Source organism: Camelus dromedarius, chromosome 12, assembly GCF_036321535.1.
Source record: "Camelus dromedarius isolate mCamDro1 chromosome 12, mCamDro1.pat, whole genome shotgun sequence".
NCBI classification, from domain to species: domain Eukaryota; kingdom Metazoa; phylum Chordata; class Mammalia; order Artiodactyla; family Camelidae; genus Camelus; species Camelus dromedarius.
The window spans coordinates 55,525,292-55,544,457 of NC_087447.1; the positions used below are offsets into that span (position 1 = coordinate 55,525,292).

At 37.8% G+C, this 19,166-nt stretch overlaps 1 long non-coding RNA gene across 3 annotated transcripts in view; it reads right to left on the reverse strand.

The window, feature by feature from the left end:
* The window catches only part of LOC116155405 (uncharacterized), a 360,132-nt gene extending 341,468 nt beyond the window's left edge, over positions 1–18,664 (reverse strand). For all 3 annotated transcript variants that reach the window (XR_004139321.2, XR_010383250.1, XR_010383249.1), the window contains exons 1-3: positions 18,247–18,664; positions 14,660–14,922; positions 12,950–13,101 (exon numbers count right to left, since the gene is read on the reverse strand). This is a non-coding gene — a long non-coding RNA (uncharacterized LOC116155405). The remainder of the gene's footprint in view (positions 1–12,949; positions 13,102–14,659; positions 14,923–18,246) is intronic.
* Between the last annotated feature and the right edge of the window lie 502 nt (positions 18,665–19,166).

The window sequence follows — 19,166 nt, forward strand, 5'->3', positions numbered from 1 at the left end:
TTCAAATCTAAATTGCTAGCCAAGACATGGACACAACCTAAATGTCCACTGATGATAACTGGATAAAGAAGTTGTGGGATATATACATATATATGTATATATACAGTGGAATACCACTCAGCCATAAAAAAGAATAAAATAATGCCATTTGCAGCAACATGGATGGACCTGGAGATCATCAGACAAAGTGAAGCCAGAAACAAAAAGAAAAATATCACTTATATGTGAATCTTAAGAAATGGCACAAATGAACTTATTTACAAAACAGAAACAGATTCACAGACATAAATAACAAATTTATAGTTACCGGGGGAAAAGGGGTGGGAAGGGATAAATTGGGGGTTCAATATTTGCAGATACTAACTATATATATAAAATAGATAAACAACAAGTTTCTACTGTATAGCACAGGGAACTATTTTCAATATCTTGTAGTTGCCTATAATGAAAAGGAATATAGATAGGGACATGTATGACTGAAACATTATGCTGTATACCAGAAACTGACACAGTATTGTAAACTGACTGTACTTCAATTAAAAAAACAACAGAGTAGCCAGAAAGAGAAAAAAAATGCCATATGATATCACTCATATGTGGAATCTAAAAAAATGAATTACTTATTATTCATAAATTAGATGACAGATTTCTTGAATATGTGTAAGCACATTTGACTGTCCTTTATGATTGGATTACACATTCTGTTGATTCTTATTTTGTGGTTGGCTTTATTCCTTTGATAACTATGTAACTTTAAAAAACTAAAGCTCTAAACCGTTCTTAGAAAGAATGATTAGCACATATATGTAAACTAAAAAAATGTGCAATATATTGTATATATGTATTTACATGCAATATATTGTATATGTGCAGTCAAATGGTAACAATTCTACCGAGTAAAACTGAAAACTGAAAAATAATGATAGAGTAAAATCTAAATTGCTATCCCCCAACTCCGAGTGCCTCGAATCAGCTATTTGTGTAGTTGTCTATCTCTGTCACTTGATAAATATCTAATGGGGCCTACTATGTGCCAGACACCATCCTAAGCACCAAGAATACACACATAAGTCCTGGTCCTAAGAAGACAGACATACTCCCAATAATCTATTTGAGTCCAGTGGTTGTGTCATTTATTTATTCAATAGAGAAACATCTGAGGAGCACCTATTATATCCTAGGGACCCCATGCTCTAGGCATGGAGAAACGGCACAGTTATGCTTCCTGTCCTCAGGAGAGTGTTCAAATTGAGGCACAAGCAAATTGTCACCAGAGCACACAAGAGGGAGTGATATGTTGTGTTTGGGAAGCTCAGAGAAGGTTTCATAAAGAAGATGCCATTGAGGGGCTGTAAAGGATAAGGAGAGTTCTGATAGGTTTTTTCAAAAAGTGGGGAAGGCATCCTAGACAGAGTCCTCAAGAGCCAGGGCACAGAGGTAAAAAGCTGCATAGTAGTGTCAGGGTAATTTAAACAGTACTTTCTGGCTAGAGTGCAGGGTGTGAGGCAGGGAGTAGAGGGGGATAAAATTGGAAAGAGCACCTGGAAAGTTATATAAAGGAGCTTAGCCTTGATCTTATGAAAATGGAGAGATTTCTGAGCAGAGGAGCTTATTTGTCTTTGTGTTCCATGGCGTGTGGCACGCTGCCTTGTTCTTGGTAGCAGTTTTTAGCATTTGTCACTTTCCTGGCATCAGAGAAGACTCTGGCCCCCAACATGATGTCATGTTCTGTTTACACAGGAAAAATAATGCCCATGCTCTTGCGTATAGCAATTTTCTTGCCAGCCCCTCTGCCAATTCATCCCAGGTCTGAGAGCAATCTTTCTCTTTTATCTGAGGCCAAATTGCTGCCTCCATGTTGTTGTCACTGCTACAGACTCTGCTTTTTTTCTCCTTGGAGAACAGAATTTGGTCCAGTGGAAGCAGTATTAGCCTAGGAGACTTAAAGAGGCAGGGTCCTGATCCCCGCTCTGCAAGTTCCTAGAATGTAGCCTTTGCCTGTGGCCCTTCTATAAAATGGATAGCTTGTTCTACCTTCCCTTCTGGACTTAAGAGTCTCTGATTTTAAATGTAGGGTCAGTATGCCCTCATCCAGGCCAGATGGTGGCCATATACCTGCAAAGACCCTCTTTAACATTGGCAGAATCATTTTCTGTGGTTGCAGCATGTTTTGTCTCACATCTCCACACTCCGCCTCCTCCTTGCCCATTCTAGGAAGGTTGCCAGGGATGTTTGCACCTATGCCTCAAGAGAGATTTGTATTGCTAAGCTAGAAGCAGAAGTTGCCAAAGAAAACTCTGCCAGTCTTCTTTGAAACCCTCAGTGCACTGAGGATACCAGGCTACTTGTCCCACTTTTCAGAAGGGAGAAGCAAGAATAGCAAGATTGAGAAGAATCTCTTTCTTAGCATAACCATAAAATCAATCTTCTAGAGGAGGACATTTTTGAGAATAAAACGTAACATGTATTAGTAATTCTCCTGGAAGCATAAGCATAAACCAGGGTGGTCCCAAGAAACTGTTGGTGTAGTCACTTTACACCACCATTAAATCCAAAAGGAAACATGGCATCATGCCCCGTTGTCCTACAGACATCACTCATCAATCCCCACATTCTTTCTGCTGAGCCCAGATGAGCCCAAAACCTTTCTGAACAAGTGACCTTGACACTGCTAATCCAGCAGTGGTGGTCCTTGGGTTGAAATCTTTTTATCACAGTTTATCTTACAGTAGAAACCAGACACAGTGGATACTGCTGTGCTCTGCCCATATGCCTCTGGGGGTTGATGCACCCATCCCTCAGTTGCTGAATCTACCATCTGCTGATGGCTGACAGATGGTCCCTTCACCAAGCATTGCCCACAGCTGAAGGACACTGCCTTGCCAGAGGTCATGTCCTCTACCAAGTGCACTGAAGACCAGTGACTGGCTGATGGGAGGATACAAAAGCCAGACCCCATCTTGCTTCAATTTGAGTCAAGTCTAAAAGATCCAGCTCCAGAGCTTTCTGTAAGATCGGCTAAAACTGCTGGCTTCTTCTTCTGCTCAATCTTAATTCCTCACTTCCCTACAGATGTATCTCCCAGGAATCCTCCTCAATCAAACTTCTACCCACAACTCCATCAGGGGATCTGTCCAAGGGGATGTTTGCAGGGATCCCTGTCCAAGGAACCAGACTACCTCTGTGTCATTAGTGAGAATTAAACCCGGGGTTAACATCCTAATCTGTACCTCAGGAACAAAGGTCAATTAGCATATATTTCTTTTTCTCACACTTAATTGATCTTAATTTAAAAGGTGTCCTGGAAAATTCAATACCCCTTCACTCTTTGCAATTAGAAGAGTTCAAGTCCTCTCCTTCTCTGGTCTCAGCAGCATTGGTATCTTGTTCTACAGAAGTAAAGTAAACACTTTTAGGGAGATAGGAGACCTGGGTTTTAGTTCTGGCTTTGCCACTGACTCACTATCATGTGAGCAAATCATTTCCTTTCTCTAGGTGGGCCCAAATTTACTTGTCTGTAAAATGTAGGGCTATCCAGAAAAACTATCCAAAACTTGGAAATAAGGCAGGAAGGTGGGTCCCACATTCTTTCAATGCTATACAGGAACAAAGACCACCCAGAGATTGTCTAGAGGTAATGTATTTAATTTCTCTCACAATTTGCTGTTCATTGAAGGTCCCTGATTTAGTGAAATTACTTACAATACAAATAATTATACAAATTATACAAACAATTTCTGCCCATGGAACAGACAGCCACGGAGATTTATAGCCCAGTTTTTTATGTAACCCAGTAAATGTATCCTAATATTACATAATATACACCTGGCTTTTTTTAAAAAATGTCCTTTGAATCAATCATAATATCTTAGTGGTTCCCTCACTAATTCATGAGTTAAATAGAATCTCTTACATTTGTTCATTTTATATTTGCCTGAGAGTCCTGATTTCATCTTTTTAGGAGTTACACTTCAACAGGTTTGATCTGATCCATGATACTGGAAGAAAACCAATTCACACACCCATCTTGAGAACTCAGGGACCACATGATACTACTATAACACAAGGCAGAGAGGACTCTTTTCTGTAGAAATCCTTTGCACCATGTTACCCTTCAGAGAGTAGTCAGCAGTACCAGAGCCTTTGGAGCCGTCACCCCCTGATCACTGGGTGGCTGGGGTGGCGGGTGGGGGAAGAGCTGCACAGCCAAGGCTTAGTGAGAGGGACTTTCCCAGGGTTTCCCAAGGTCTGAAAGTCACTAAAGTTATGGATAGTCAGAGCTGGGATTCCAACTAAAAGCACTAAAAGCAGGCCCTAACTACACTCTTCATACCTTCATGCCACGTCTCATCTGCCTGTATCCCCAGTGTATATCAAATATGCCCAGGACACAGCAGGCGCTCAATGTATGCCCCATGCAATTAAAAAAATTTAAGTATTCCTAGTGGCCAGAGCTTGGCTATTTCCAAAGGACCAAATCTACTGAGAAGCCTCACTTCAGAGGACTAGGAGAGACAAACACCTGGGAGCCAGACAGTCCTATGTTCCACCCTGTCATTGCCATTTCATGGCCAATTAGCAGTGGAACCTTGAACCAGAATGAAGTTATGTGAGCCTCAGTTTCCTCCCCTGTCACATGCAAATAATCCTCATAGGGCTGCTTATAAGGATTAAAGTAGAAAAAAGAATGTGAAGGCACTTAGCACAGGACCTAGCCTAAAGATGCTCCCATCCCCAATGTCTTTTGGTCTTTCCTTTCCTTCTCAGAAGACTCTGGAAGGCTTTGAAGACTTGGCTCTGTGGCTGCTTCTACCAGCCCCCACCCAAGCCAGCACTGATCAAGGGATGGGAAAATGCTCTGTTCAAACAGGTGTCACTGTTCTCAACCTACAGTCTCATTTCCTGATCGTGTCTTAATCTGCTCGTCGGTGGTGAAAGTTGATTTCTTGCACATTCTTATATCAGTGGGAATTTCTGCCCTTGGCTGACAGGCATTATGGGCTGGCTTTGACATACAGCCCTACAGGGCCTGAACAGCCCCTATTCTTTCCCAGTCCTGAAAGGGAGCTTTGTGCCAAGGATTCATTAAACTGCACTGCACAGCCCCTTCATAAATGGGGCTCAATAATGAACAGTCGATTTAACTGGAAAAGCTGCTGGAGCTGTTAAATTAAAGGGAAATAAAGTGCACTTTAGACTCAGTCTGCCAGAAGAAATGGCGACCTAAAAGGAAAATCTTCATTTTTATTGAATTGAAGTTTTTTTTAAAAGTTTAAAATGTCCAGGAAGCTTCCTCGTGACAGGCAATGAGACATAAAAGCACTGAATGCAGGCTTACCATAGCAATGTTTTTTATTCAACATTATCACCCCAAAGTGAATCTTGGGCTCTTAGAGGAGACAAAGGATTGATGTAATTTTGAGAAGGAAATATGAGAGGACTTTGCCATATGCCACAAGAAGTGGGGGGGGGGTTGTTTTTTAATTTTTAAAATTATTTTGTTTAAGACCAGGCTTTCTCTTTCATTCTTGGAATACTTGAAGGACCAGGAGCCATTCTTTTCAGTTTTTCTGCCTTCTTTCAAAAATAAGGAATCTCTCTGGGAGGAGATCCAATTGTCTCACTTCAGCTCAGAGTTATATTTGATTTGAGTATTGTTCTCTGACAACTGACTCAGTAGACTGTCTCTTACGTTTGAGATTTTTAGCAGTACGCATAAGTGTGCCCAAGAACTTTCTCTTCTGCCTCTTCTTCTGGGTCATATCACATCTTAGCATGGTGAGATAGAACTTCTACTAACACAGGCTGGAATGTTATAGTTTCCAATCACTCTCATGAGCAAGCAAAAGCCACTGTGCTTTGGCAGATAAAACCATTTGGTGGTCTTAGCTTTTCTCTGCTAAGCTGCTGTGAGCTGGGAATTCTTCTTTACAGGCTCCCCTACCCTTCGTGTTTTCAAATCTTTATACAGAGTCATCTCCTGGGTATATTACAGGCTACCCTAGTCAAGGCCTGGTTTTCATCTTTAAGCATCATTTTACCATCAAAAACGACAAAAGTCCCTCATCGCAGGGAATTTAAAGGGAAATCTGAAAGGCAATGTGAAATAAATAAAGGCCCACTTCCACCCTCATTGTTCAGGGTCATTGGAATCCAAACACAGATTTTCAGTTGCAAAGCTGTATACAAAAGGCAAAACTTCCTTTCTAAGAAGTTTTATGTTCTCTTTCTGGAACCTATTTTATTTTTCATTTTGAAGTCTAAGCCATTGATTTAACTTTTTTTAGGATTCTGCATTGGACAATTCAAAGCCACCTTGAAAATATCTTGAAGTTAGAAAAAAAAAACCCTCTGTATGTGTTCATTTTTAATAGTAACTATGGTGACCCACTAAATAGTATTGTTTTATTCTTCGTCCATCTACCACCAATGAGTCACGGTTGACCAATGTAAATCATGGGCTCTCCACACCATGAAATTCTGGGTTCATAAAAAACTGCTGTCTGTGACAAGTTCTGGGATGGACTTTGCTCAGTGTGAGCCCTGATGGTTATTAGGGTCTACACCTGCATTGGAGCAAACAAGATTTCATTCACTTTCCATTAAAGATTGCCAGAGTCCAAAATGGCTATGCCATCCTATGTGAGCTTAATTACATTTTTAAATTTAGCAGTGCAGTAAATATTCATTAGAAAATAATATTAAGCTGGTCCAACTTTTACACATGGCATGAACCATTCAAATGCACTTTTCTAGTCATGACTTATCCTACATAAACAATCGCCAACCTACTCAAAAGACAGTTAGCCTTAAAGATGGGAGATGAGAGAACTTTCTGGATCTAACCACAGCCAGACTACAAGTTAAGGAGAATGTTATGTTACAACTTATTTAAAGGAAAATGACCAGGAGAGTGATGCTGATAAAAATCAAAGCACAGGAGGAAGTATGCTTCTATAGGATTCAGAGCATCCCTGAATTCTTCTATTTATTTTAATAAGTAAAAAATTTTATGTGCCTTTTTTCCTACCAGTGTGTAATCTTTCTAAGAGAAGGAAAGAAGTTATCCTCGGTGCCTGACAGAAAATGTGACAGGTAGAAGTTTAAGAAATATTTGACAAGGGAGAAAGAGAAAGGGGAGATGGAAAGAGAAGAGAAAAGAGGAAATATGAGACAATAAAAGGAAAATGTTAGTCCAGGGAAACTTAGAAATGACACAATAGCTTTCTTCACATATTTAAAGTATATCATTTAGAAAAGAGATTAAATTTATTCTGTTAGAAACCAAATAATTTAACTAGGAGCTATGAAAAAAAGCTAAAAGATTTCTGGGTCCTGGATATAAGGAGCTTAGAAGTTGCTACCTCATCCAACAAGTAAAAAGCTGGGAAAAAAGGAAAAATTAGCAACTCTTTCTAGTTCCACAAGAGAAATGAGGTTACAGGGCAAAACACTGCCCTCAAGACTGGAGGGAGAGACAGGTGAATATAGAGAATCACAAATTACTGGAACAGAAACATCTGTGGGAACCACAGGGTTTCCTATGGTGTAAGATGACCTGAATTGTCATTGACAAATTGCTAGAGGCTCCATGTGGAAAAGTCTGAGAGAGAAAAACTCAAGGGGGACCCTGTCATCATGGAATCCCACAATTTTTTGTTTTACCTCCTAGAGCTCTACCTGTTCTCACAGTGAATAGTGGAGGAAAATCTTCCTGTGTTTCCAACAGGAGGAGGGGAAAAGGAATCATCTTGAAATATGCCAGGTTATTCTCTTCTGAACGAGGTCAGTCCTTAGAAAAAAACTATTTAACCAGAGCCTTATCCACCTGGGGAAAGGAAAATACCCAATTCCAGCCCACTCCTGCCATCCTATTCCACCTAAGAGGAGGGGGGAGAAACCAGACCTGCGAAACACTTAGGAAGCTCACAGTTCAGAGGCATAGACTCAGTAAGAGACTAAGCCCTAATCGTAGGTCTATAGAATGCTTCCCCTCACCACCACATCACTAAGTCCTATTTACAGCAGTTCCTTTCACCCAGTACATCATGTCCAACTATAAGAAAAAATTATGAGACATACTAAAAGGCCAAATACACAGTTTGAAGAGACAAAGAAACAGAAACAGACTCATATATGGTAGGGATATTGAAATTATCAGACCAGGGATTTAAAATAATTCTGATTATATGACAAGAGCTCTAATGGATAAAGTAGACAGCAGGCAAGAACAGATAGGAAATGGAAGCAGAGAGATAGGAATTCTAAGGAAAAAAAGAAAAAGAAATGCTAAAGGTCCAAAACACTGTAACAGAAATGAAGAATGCCTTTGATGGGTTTATTAGTAGCCTGGACACAGTTGAGGGCAGAATCTCTAAGCTTGAGAATATCTCAAGAAAAACAACCAAAACTAAGAAAAAGAGAGGGGAAAAAAAAAAAAAAGGCTGGGAGGAAAAAACAGAACAGAATATCCACGAACTGTGGGACAATTACAAAAGGTGTAAAATGAGTAATGGAAATACTGGAAAGAGAAGAGAGAAATAAACAGAAGAAATATTTGAAGCAATAATGTCTGAAAATTTCTCCCAAGTTAATGTTAGACACCAAATCAAAGATTCAGGAAGATCAGAGAACATTAAGCAGTATAAATGCAAAAAAAAAAAAAAATCCAAAACAAAACAGAAATAAATGAACAAACAAAAAGCTATCCTGAGGGATAAAATTTTCAAAGTACAGAAAATCAAAGATTAAAAAAAAAAATCCTAAAAGAAGCCAGAGGGGAAAAACACCTTATGTAGAGAAGAGTAAAGATAAAAATTACATTCAACTTCTCCTCAAAAACCATGAAAGCAAGAAGAGAATAGAGGGAAATATTTAAAGTGTTGAGAGAAAGAAAAGGACCTAAAATTCTGTATCCTGTAAAATTGTCCTTCCAAAGTTAAGGAGAAATAAATACATCTTCATACAAACTAATATTGAAGGAAGTTGTTGCCAGTAGACTTGCCTTGCAGAAAATATTAAAAGAAGTTATTTAGAGAGAAAGAAAATAATATAGACAAGAAACTTAGATCCACAAAAAAAAGAGCATGGAGAAGGAATAAGTGAAGATAAAATAACCCTTTTATTTTTAATTGATCTAGCAGATGAGTTTATTCCAAATAATAATAGTAATAATGTATTTGATTATATATGCTTATGTATGCATACATATATGTAAGTGTATATATATGCTTATATATGCTTATGTATCAGTGAAATGAATGACAGCAATGACACAAGGGACAGGAGGACTTAGAATCATTTCGTTATGAGGCACTTGCACTACCCATGAAGCAGTATAATGTTATTTGAAGGTAGACTTGGATTAGTTGTTAATGTATGTTGTAAACTCTAGGGCAACCACTAAAAAAATTTTTTTAAAGAAGTATAACTGATGTGCTAAGAAAAGAGAAAATGGAACCATACAAAATGCTCAGTTAAAACAACAAAAGACAGAAAAATAGTGGAAGACAAAAAAAAAAAATGGACCAAGGGTAACAAATAGTAAACAGTGACAATATGGTAGACATTAATCCAACAATATCAATAATCACTTTGAACATCAATGGTCTAAATGTGTCAATTAGAAGACAGAGTGTCAGAGTGGATCAAAAAACAAAACCCAACTATATGTTGTCCACAAAAAAAAGCCCACCTTAAATATAAAATACATATACATTGAAAATAAATGGATGGAGAAAAACCAGCATGCTAATACTAATTCAAAAAAGTAGGAGTAGCTATATTATTCTTACACAGGAAAATTATCAGGGATAAATAGGGACATTACATAATGCTAAAGGGGTTAATTGTCTAAGGGAATTACTCAGAGAACCTTCTCAGAAGAATCTAATAGGTTCTGTCTGGAACCCAAAACTGAATCAAAAAAAGGAGGAACAATTGTCCATAGCAGGTCAGTTTTCTGTCTTCCCACTCTGTACCCTCCAAAATGGGCTTTTCTGCCCCGACTCCCTGCAGGGGCAGCTCTAACCTGCCACCTGGGAAATTAGTCCCTTCACCAGCTCTGCTCAGTGCTGCTTCTCTCCATTACACCCACACCAGCCTCTCCACCCCAACCCAACTTCCCTCCACTTCTTTCTACCACGTCCCTTTCTTTCCTGACCAAGTTTTCCAGCCCTCACCTACTTAGTACCTCCATGGACTTGGACCCTCTTGTCTTACTCTTTTCAGGCCGCTATAACAAAATACCACTGGGTATTTTGATTGCATGGCTTGTAAAAAACAGAAATTTATTTCTCACAGTTCTGGAGTCTGGAAGACCAAAATCAGGGTGCCAGCACGATTGGGTTCTGGTGAAAGTCCTCTTCTGGGTGGCAGCCTGTCAACTTCTTGCTGTGTCACTGTATAGTAAAAGGGGTTAGGGAGCTCTGTGGGGTCCACTGATAAGGATACTAATCTCATTCTCATGAGGGCAAAGCCCTCATGACCTAAGTACTTCCAAAGGCACCACCTCCTAAAACCATCACATTGGGCATTAGGATGTCAACACATGATTTTTGAGGGGACATAAACATTCAAACCACTTTCAAACTTTCTCCTCACTAGACTTCCAATAGACTAACCTCTCCTGTTTCTTGTTACATTTTTTTTTTTTGCTAGATTCTCCCTCTGCTTAGACAGCCTGCTGCAAAAATACTATGAGCCTAAGCACAGATCAAATTCTTATTGGCATGCAGTTATAATTTTGATAGATAAGTATATATGAATATATATATTCCACTTTCTTGCTCACTTCTGCCAGGTCTTATTGTTTTGCCACAGTTCCCTTAAGTTCTTGTATTTCTGTTTTTTGTCCTTCTTTCACAGAATCTATTGGTTCATTAATAGTTTTTAAATTCATGGTTAAAAGTTCGGCTACAGTATTCATCTATTCTATGGTATGGCAACATTTTTCTAGTAAATGTCGACTGTCTTTTTTCTCCTTTTTCCATGTATAATCTCTGTATCCTTGCCACACCAGCTCTTTTTGTCTTACTCTTTACTGCATGTACTGAATTCTCCTGGACCAGCCATTTCCACAAGTGAGGCAGAGAGACTAGTATAGTCTTCCAGAATAGCCGATCCTCACAATCTAACTACTGCCACAGAGACAGGCTGCTTCTTGTAAACATGGCTCATATGTGTGAATATTTGCGTATTCCACCCACTCTGCTTCTCTGAACAAAAATTGGTCTAGGACTGAATACCCCAGTTCTCAAACCCTTTGCTACAAACAGGCATGTAGCTTTTGACCTTCAGGATGTCCCCTTGATCTTCAATAAGTATAATTCTGCTGCTGCTTCCTGATATTTGCCATTGCATGGTCTTCTCACCATTCTCCATACCTCTCTTCATTTTTTGCCACTTGGCTCTTATGTGTCCACAGCTGCTTTTAGCTGCCTTGACGCCTATTTTAAAGTGTGGTATTTGCAGGTTGTTTTTTTTTTAATTTGGTTCCTTTTTACTGGTATTTTATTTCCAAGAAGAGAAGGGGAACATACTGACTTATCCAGCCATATTTGTATTGGAAGTCTAAAAGTTAAGCAAGATGTGGGGCAATTCTAGGTGATGACAAGTCCAGAAATGGCCATAAGAGTTGATGAGGAAAGGAGGAGTCAAAGTGCAGGCTGACCAGCATAATTCACCCTCTCCTGAGCTCCCAAACTTTATGCCAGTTAATCTCCCTCTCTCTCACTGAGTTCTAAGCACACTGGCTTTGACCAGTTCCTCAAATGCACCAGCCTTTTTCTTATATCCATCCTTTGCACTTGCTGCCCTCTCTGACTAGAACACTCTGCTCTGGCTTTCTTCCTAGTAGAATATATTACCGATTTGAGAGGATGACATGGAGGGATCACACCAAAATCCTGCTATGTTCCGAGCTCCAGTCTTCCTTGTTCCTGCCATGCTCACTCTTCAGTGCTTCATCCCGTCCTTCCTGAACTGTGTGCCCCCCACCCCTCACCCAACACTGAATTATTTTCCTTCTTTTATAAAGGATATTTCAGCTTTCTCCAAATTTGCCTGTCCAAACTCATCAATGCCTCAGCCGAACTAAGGGCCTTCCATTCAGTAACTGCACACCTTAGAAGGAGGTTAAAAGAAAAGTAGTATGAAAATAATGTGTATCTGCCATTACAATATCCTCACATGTTCCAAAGAGAAAGTCAGAGAAACTGCCATGGATAAAGGCAATAAGACCTGCCTAAGGCAATTTATCACTCCAAGCCAAGTGTAGCTGAACACCAAAAGCTCACCAAACTCAAGTTCTCTGTCTCCTAGCCCAGAGCTGTTTTCACTAGCACATTGTACCTCATTTCTATGTGGTGGTTTTCAGTTATTCTCTCCATTCTTTTTCTGGATAACTCTTGTTTATTCTTCTATGCTTGGATGAAATATTACTTCCTTAGGGAGACTACCTTTTACTGCCCCTCCAGCAGAATTTGATTCCAGCATTATTCTCTGTCATAGCTCCTTGCTGTTTTCATAACATTGGTACCAAAACGATGCAATTATATATGCCCTTGTGCATTTATATTTAATGTCAATGCCACTCAGTATAGAGTAACTTTCATGACAATGGGAGGCATGATTCTTTTTAATATTTCTCAACCCACTATGTAATATAGTAAATGAAACAAAGCATTCAATAAACATTTGTGGTTGAAAAGTTCAATAAAGAGAAAGACAAGGGTTTTGGGCAGCCTGGGTCCATGTGGACACTAAAGTCACTAAAGATAATGATAGACCTTGGCCTGGGGAGTGGCATGGAAGCCAGGGCCTGGTGCCATCAATGAGTGGGGAGAATGACTGTGAGACCAGGCAGGGGGAGATACAGTGCTATGAAACAGAGCTCAAAAGAGAGAGTTTTTATAGGATCAAATTTTAAGTTACGATACAGGCCACTCACCTCCATTCATTCTCTAATTTGGATCGATTTTCCACTGTTTCCAATTCCCCCAATCCAAACTTTTCCTCTTGGCCATCTAGAAATGTATTCCACTGAAAGTAACTCCTATGACGTCTTTCATCTCTTCCCTCAATTTCCATCTACCATCTTACCTAAATTAAAAAAACAAAGAAACAAACAAACCTGAATTTATCCTAAAGATCCCACTTTCCCTTTCATTGCATTCAATTCCCAGGGCCAGTTCCAGCCCTTTCTCCCCTTCCAATCATGTAAATACCTCCTGTATTTAAAGGTTTTGTCATGAGCCCATCACTTCTCTCCATTTATTGAAGACTGAGCCATAATCTGCCTTTCCACCCTAATACCTGCCATCGCCTTAGTTCACTTTAATGTTCAAGGAAACAGTTCATCTAATAAACTCGCATCTCAGTTCCATGAATGCCACATTTCCATTGTTATACATTTATCCATGCATCTATCCAACAAATATTTATTGGGTAACTTTTGTGGGCCAGCACAATGCTAAACACTGAAATGCCATAATGGCTAAGACGTAGTCTTTATGCTTACAGGACTTACACTTTGGTAGGTGGAGAAGGCTGTGCAACAGAAAAAGCCCTTGAGGGCTAGACCACGTCTGCCTTGTTCACTACAGTATCACTAGCACCTATCACAGTATGTGGCACCTAGGAATGAATGAATGCAATTGACAGTTATAATACAACGTATGGAGTAAGCACAGAATAATATGAGAACAGAAAGGAGAGACAGATAATGGGAAGAGCGAGAGAATGAGTCAAAGTATAACTTTCAAAATGTTAAAAATGCAATTCTCATAAAAATACTTAGAAATCAAGTGCTGTCAGCTTAATTAACTCATAAATGGGGGAAAGAGTAGGATAACAAAATCAGTAGGAAAAAAAGTGGAATCCTAAAATAAGACTGCTAAGTTAATGTTTTACAGGTCAGTAAAACCATAGCAAAGTATTATTTCCCTAAGTCGGGTGACGCTTTGGCAAGTTTATCAGATAATGCTTTAGTATGGCATTGAAAAGACATGGGATTAACTTTTTGCCTTATTTCCATGTTTTAGACACTTTTCTCTCAACAAAGGCTTCTTTGAGATAATATTCACCTGATACCTGAAGACTGAGTAGAAATTGGCCAGTAAGAATGGCAAAGGGAAAGGTGACAGGTGGTCCCAGAATAGACAAAGTGCAGAGACTCACTTCACTTCCATCACCCACCACCCTTGTCAGATCCTGGGCTTGGTCCAAACGTGAAAATGTTTCAGTTCTGAAATGTTAAATCCTAATATTTTACTTTTTGATGACAACTTCCAATTTCTCCAACTTTCATACTTTACCTCTTTTTACTTAGGCTTTTCCCACTCCTAGAGACCTCTGGTCCCTTGAATGTTATGTGCTATCCCAGGCTACCAGCCTCAGCCCCCTCTGAACTCTGTGGACTAACTCCCTGACCTACTCTTTTGTCAATACTCTCAATTCTGTTACATTCTGTCACACTGCTATTTTTCCATTGAGGAAAAGAATTTATTTGCTTCAATTTATTGGCTGAACAAGTAAGCTGAGTAAGATAATATTCGAATGGAAGTTTGAACTTACTAATTAACCATAATCTGAAGGAACATGGAGGCAGAGGGAGGGTTCACAATTATTACTGCTTGAGGGGCTATGACTGGGAACTCACTAAGCAAGAAGCGCAGGTGGGAACAATGCTCTTCATAACTGTAACTGACTGGTGGAAATCTGCATTTCAGTTGCTGAGTCCTTCAGTTCATCAGTCTTCAGAGTAGTCACAGCTTTGGCAGCATTTCTGATACTGCTGACTCCCATAATCATAATCATTGGACGTTACTTATACAGAAACAAGGCACAAAGACAGGTGAAGATATTCTTCTTTTCAATATACAAATACCCCTTCTCAGAGTTATTGGTCCTTCACCTCTCGGCCTAGAAACAAGATCAAACTCAGCAAAGGCTCTGCTCAAAGGAAAATGCATCGTTAAGACTCTAATCCCTCAACTGTAAAATATGAAAGTAATACTGTCTTTACCAACTTCTGTGTGGATTAAAAGATACAATTTACATAAAGCATCCTTGCCTTGCAACAACACATAGGCATTCAATGAAAGATTACTTATTGTTATTATTATTTTTTTAAATGTATTTAAAAGATGATTGGCTCTTTGAAGGAAAAATAATAACAATGTATAATGGTATTTATAACATGTAGAAGTAAAATGTATGGCAAAAACTGCACAGAGAATGAGGAATTAAAGCACTTGATTATATCTCTCTTATACTAGTCATAAAGTATTGCATTATTGATTTAAGGTAGAATGCAACATATTAAAAAGCATACTGTAAACCCTAGATCAACCACTAAAGAAATGAAACAAAAGATATGATTAATAGGTCAATATGAAAGGTAAAATACTAAAAACATTTATTAAGTTAAGCCAAAAGAAAGCAGGAAAAGAGGGGGGAAGGTACAAATAACTAATTATAAATAAATAGCAGAAGGACTAAATTTAATCCTAACCATATCAATGGCCTAAGCCTGTGCTGTCTTATATAGTAGCCACATGTGGCTATTGAACACCTGAAATATGGTTAGTGCAACTGAGGAACAAAATTTTCATTTACTTTTAATTAATTTAGATTTTAAAAACGATGCTTTGATTATTGGAAATTTTTCAAGCATTTTTAGAACTTAAGTCTGTGAATCTACTTTTTCAACTCTAAATTTTGTGAAACTAAATACAAGTCAACTATTTCTAATATAGATTTAGTGTCTAAAATGAACTTAAGTATAAAACAGAAACAGACTCATAGACATAGAATACAAACCTGTGGTTGCTGGGGGGGTGTGGGGTAGGAAGGGACAGACGGGGAGTTTGAGATTTGTAGATACTGACAGGTATATATAGAATAGATAAACAAGTTTATACTGTACAGTACAGAGAAATATATATACAAGACCTTGTAGTAGCTCATGGTGAAAAATAATATGAAAATTAATATATGTATATTCATGTATGACAGAAAAATTGTGCTGTACGCCAGAAATTGACACAACATTGTAAACTGACTATAACTCAATAAAAATAATTTAGTGTCTACACTGAGATGTGCTATAAGTGTAAATGCATGCTGGATTCTGAAGACTTGATACAAAAAAGAATGTGTACCATCTTGTTAATAAATCTTTATATCAATTAAATTTTGAAATAATATTTTACATGATAAATAAAATATGTTATTAATAATTCCCCTTGTTTAGCTTTACTTTTAACTGTAGATACTACATAGTTTAAAATTGCATGTGTGCCTTACATTATATTTCAATTGGAAAGTGCTGACCTACACAATCTAGTTAAAAGACAGAGATCATTAGACTAGATAAAAAGTAAGACCCATATATAAACTTCCTGCAAGAAACCCACTTTGTGTATAGATTAAAAGTAAAGGAATGGTGAAAAATATATTATGTAAATATTAATCATAAGAAAGCCGAAATAGCTATATTGCTTTTGGATAAGGTAGAATTAAAGACAAGAAATACTGCCAGAAATAAAGAAAAACATTCCCTAGTGACAAAAAGGGTCAGTTCATCAAGAAGACATAAAATTCCTAAATGTATATGTATCTTGTAACAGAAATTCAAAATAAATAGAGCAAAATGACAAAAATGAAAAGAAGAAATAGACAAATGCACACTTGTAGTTTAAAATTTCAACAGTCCTTCCTTAGTAACTGCTGAAACAAGTGGATAGAAAATCAAAAAGATTTTTGAATACTTGAATAATATCATCAACCTATTTGATACAACTGTTATTGACAACATTCCACTCAATAACAGTAGAATTTAAGTTCTTTATAAGTGCACATAGAACATTTACTAAGGTAGACCATATTCTCAGCAAGAAAACAAGTCTCAATATACTTAAAAGAATTAAAGTCATAGAGGGGGAGGGTATAGCTCAGTGGTAGAGTGTGTGCTTGGCATGCATGAGGTCCCAGGTTCAATCACCAGTACCTCCATTAAAAATAAATAAATAAATGAACAAACCTAATTACCTCCCCCTACAAAAAATAAATAAGCAAAAAATTATTTAGAAAAAAAGAATTGAAACTCATAGAAATCATGTTCTTTGACCTCAGTGGAATTAGAGATACCTTGAAAATTCTCAAATATTTGGAAATTAAATGATGCACTTATAAATAACCCATGGGTCAAAGAAGAAATAACAAGAGAAATTAGAAAATATTTTTATCTGAATAATAAAAGCATAACATATCAAAAATTCATGAAATACAGTGAATATAATCACGAGAGAAATTTATAATATTAAATGCTTAAATGCTCATATTAGAAAAGAGGAAAAGTCTAAAACCAATTACTTAAGCCCTATGAATTTCTAGACAAAAATGCCATCTGCTTCAAGAGCCTTGCTGGTCTAATTTGAGAAAATTGACCTTTCTTAAAATTGTTTCTGGGAATTTCCAGTGTGTGAGATGTATACACAGAAACAAGTCTACACAGATCTTTTATTACCTACTACATGGGTCAGTCTATGAACTATATTTTCATAGTCATAAAAAGGCCAAAATTTATTTCATTAAGAAATTATACATGAATTCCAAAAATAATATATGTAACTGCAAAAACCTATAGCTAACATCATACTTAACAGTAAAAGACTGAATATTTTTCCCTCTAAGGGAAAAAGGGAAGAATATCCACTGTCACCTCTTCTATTCAGTATTGTACTAGAAAGTCCAACTAGAGCAATTAGTCAAGAAAACAAAATAAAAAGCATTCAGATTGGAAAGGAAGAAACGTATCTATTTGCCAAAGACATGATCCTATATATAGAAAATTCTAAGGAGTCCACATAAAAACTATCAGAGCTAACAAAAAAGTTCAGCAAGATTGCATGATACAAGATCAACATAAAATATCAGTTGAATTTCTACACACTAGAAATGAACAATGCAAAAGTGAAATTAAGAGAACAATTCCATTTATAATAGCATCAAAAAGAATAGAATACTTTAGGAACAAATTTGACAAAACCTATGCTCTGAAAACTGTAAAACATTGTTGAAAGTAATTTAAGAAGATCTAAATAAATGGAAGATAGTCCATGTTCGTGAATCAGAAAACAATTTTGTTAAGATAGCAATACTAACCAAATTGTTCTATAGACTCAGTGCCATCATTATCAAAATAGCTGACACTAAAGGGAGCTGGAAACAGGGAAGCAGTACCTTTTCCTCTCTTCACTCTTTCCAGTTTTCCATGAGTGCTTCCCATTGGCACAGCCTAGCGGAAGGAAGCCAGCTAGCAAGGAAATCTAGGAAGAGCAGTTTGCAGAGACCCAGCCCCAGCATCACAGAACAGAATATAGAAGAGTAGGCTTAGATCTAGGAGACAAGAGACAAATAATAAGAATGAATGCACAATATACCCCTTTACTCAGTATCCAATCAAAGCCCTCGACCAACACTTAAACTTGCATACAAGAACAGTAACGACTTCATGCTACCTCCTAATGACGCAACTAACATTTGCACAGAGGAAGACATTCTCACCCAAAAAGGGAAGACAGCATCCCCACAGCCATCATATCCATCTCTAGATGAAATTTAACTTCTGTTTTAGTTCAGTCAAAATTCTACCCGAATATTTTTTAACCTAAATTTTAAATTTAAAAGTTAATCCCAACAAACAATCTCATAAAAATAATATAGTGAGGCAAAATAGTTAATGTATACTAAAATATACATAAAAGCAAAGAAAAAATAATATCTGCTATAGTTCTCATCTTTACAAATGATCATGATGCTATAGTTGAGTTTTATACTTTCTTTATTCCACTAAGTTTCCATGTTCCTCTTTCCTTCAGCCATCACCTCAGTCGATCAAGGTTTAGAACCTTGCAGAATGACCCAAATCTTCATTCTTAAAGGGTCTGAAGCTGTAAGCAGTCCTACTTTTACTGGGTCACTGTCGTGCACCTGGAGACTCCCCTAGTTTCCAGACACTGTTCTCTTTCCCTCATTGTGTAACAGCAACCTAATTTTCCCTTGGAAATTAGAATCAATCACCTCAACCACTGCAGTCACACCCTTCTTGGTATGTTAGATCAATGACATGAGGGAGCCCAAAATAGCCAGGTGACAGTCCC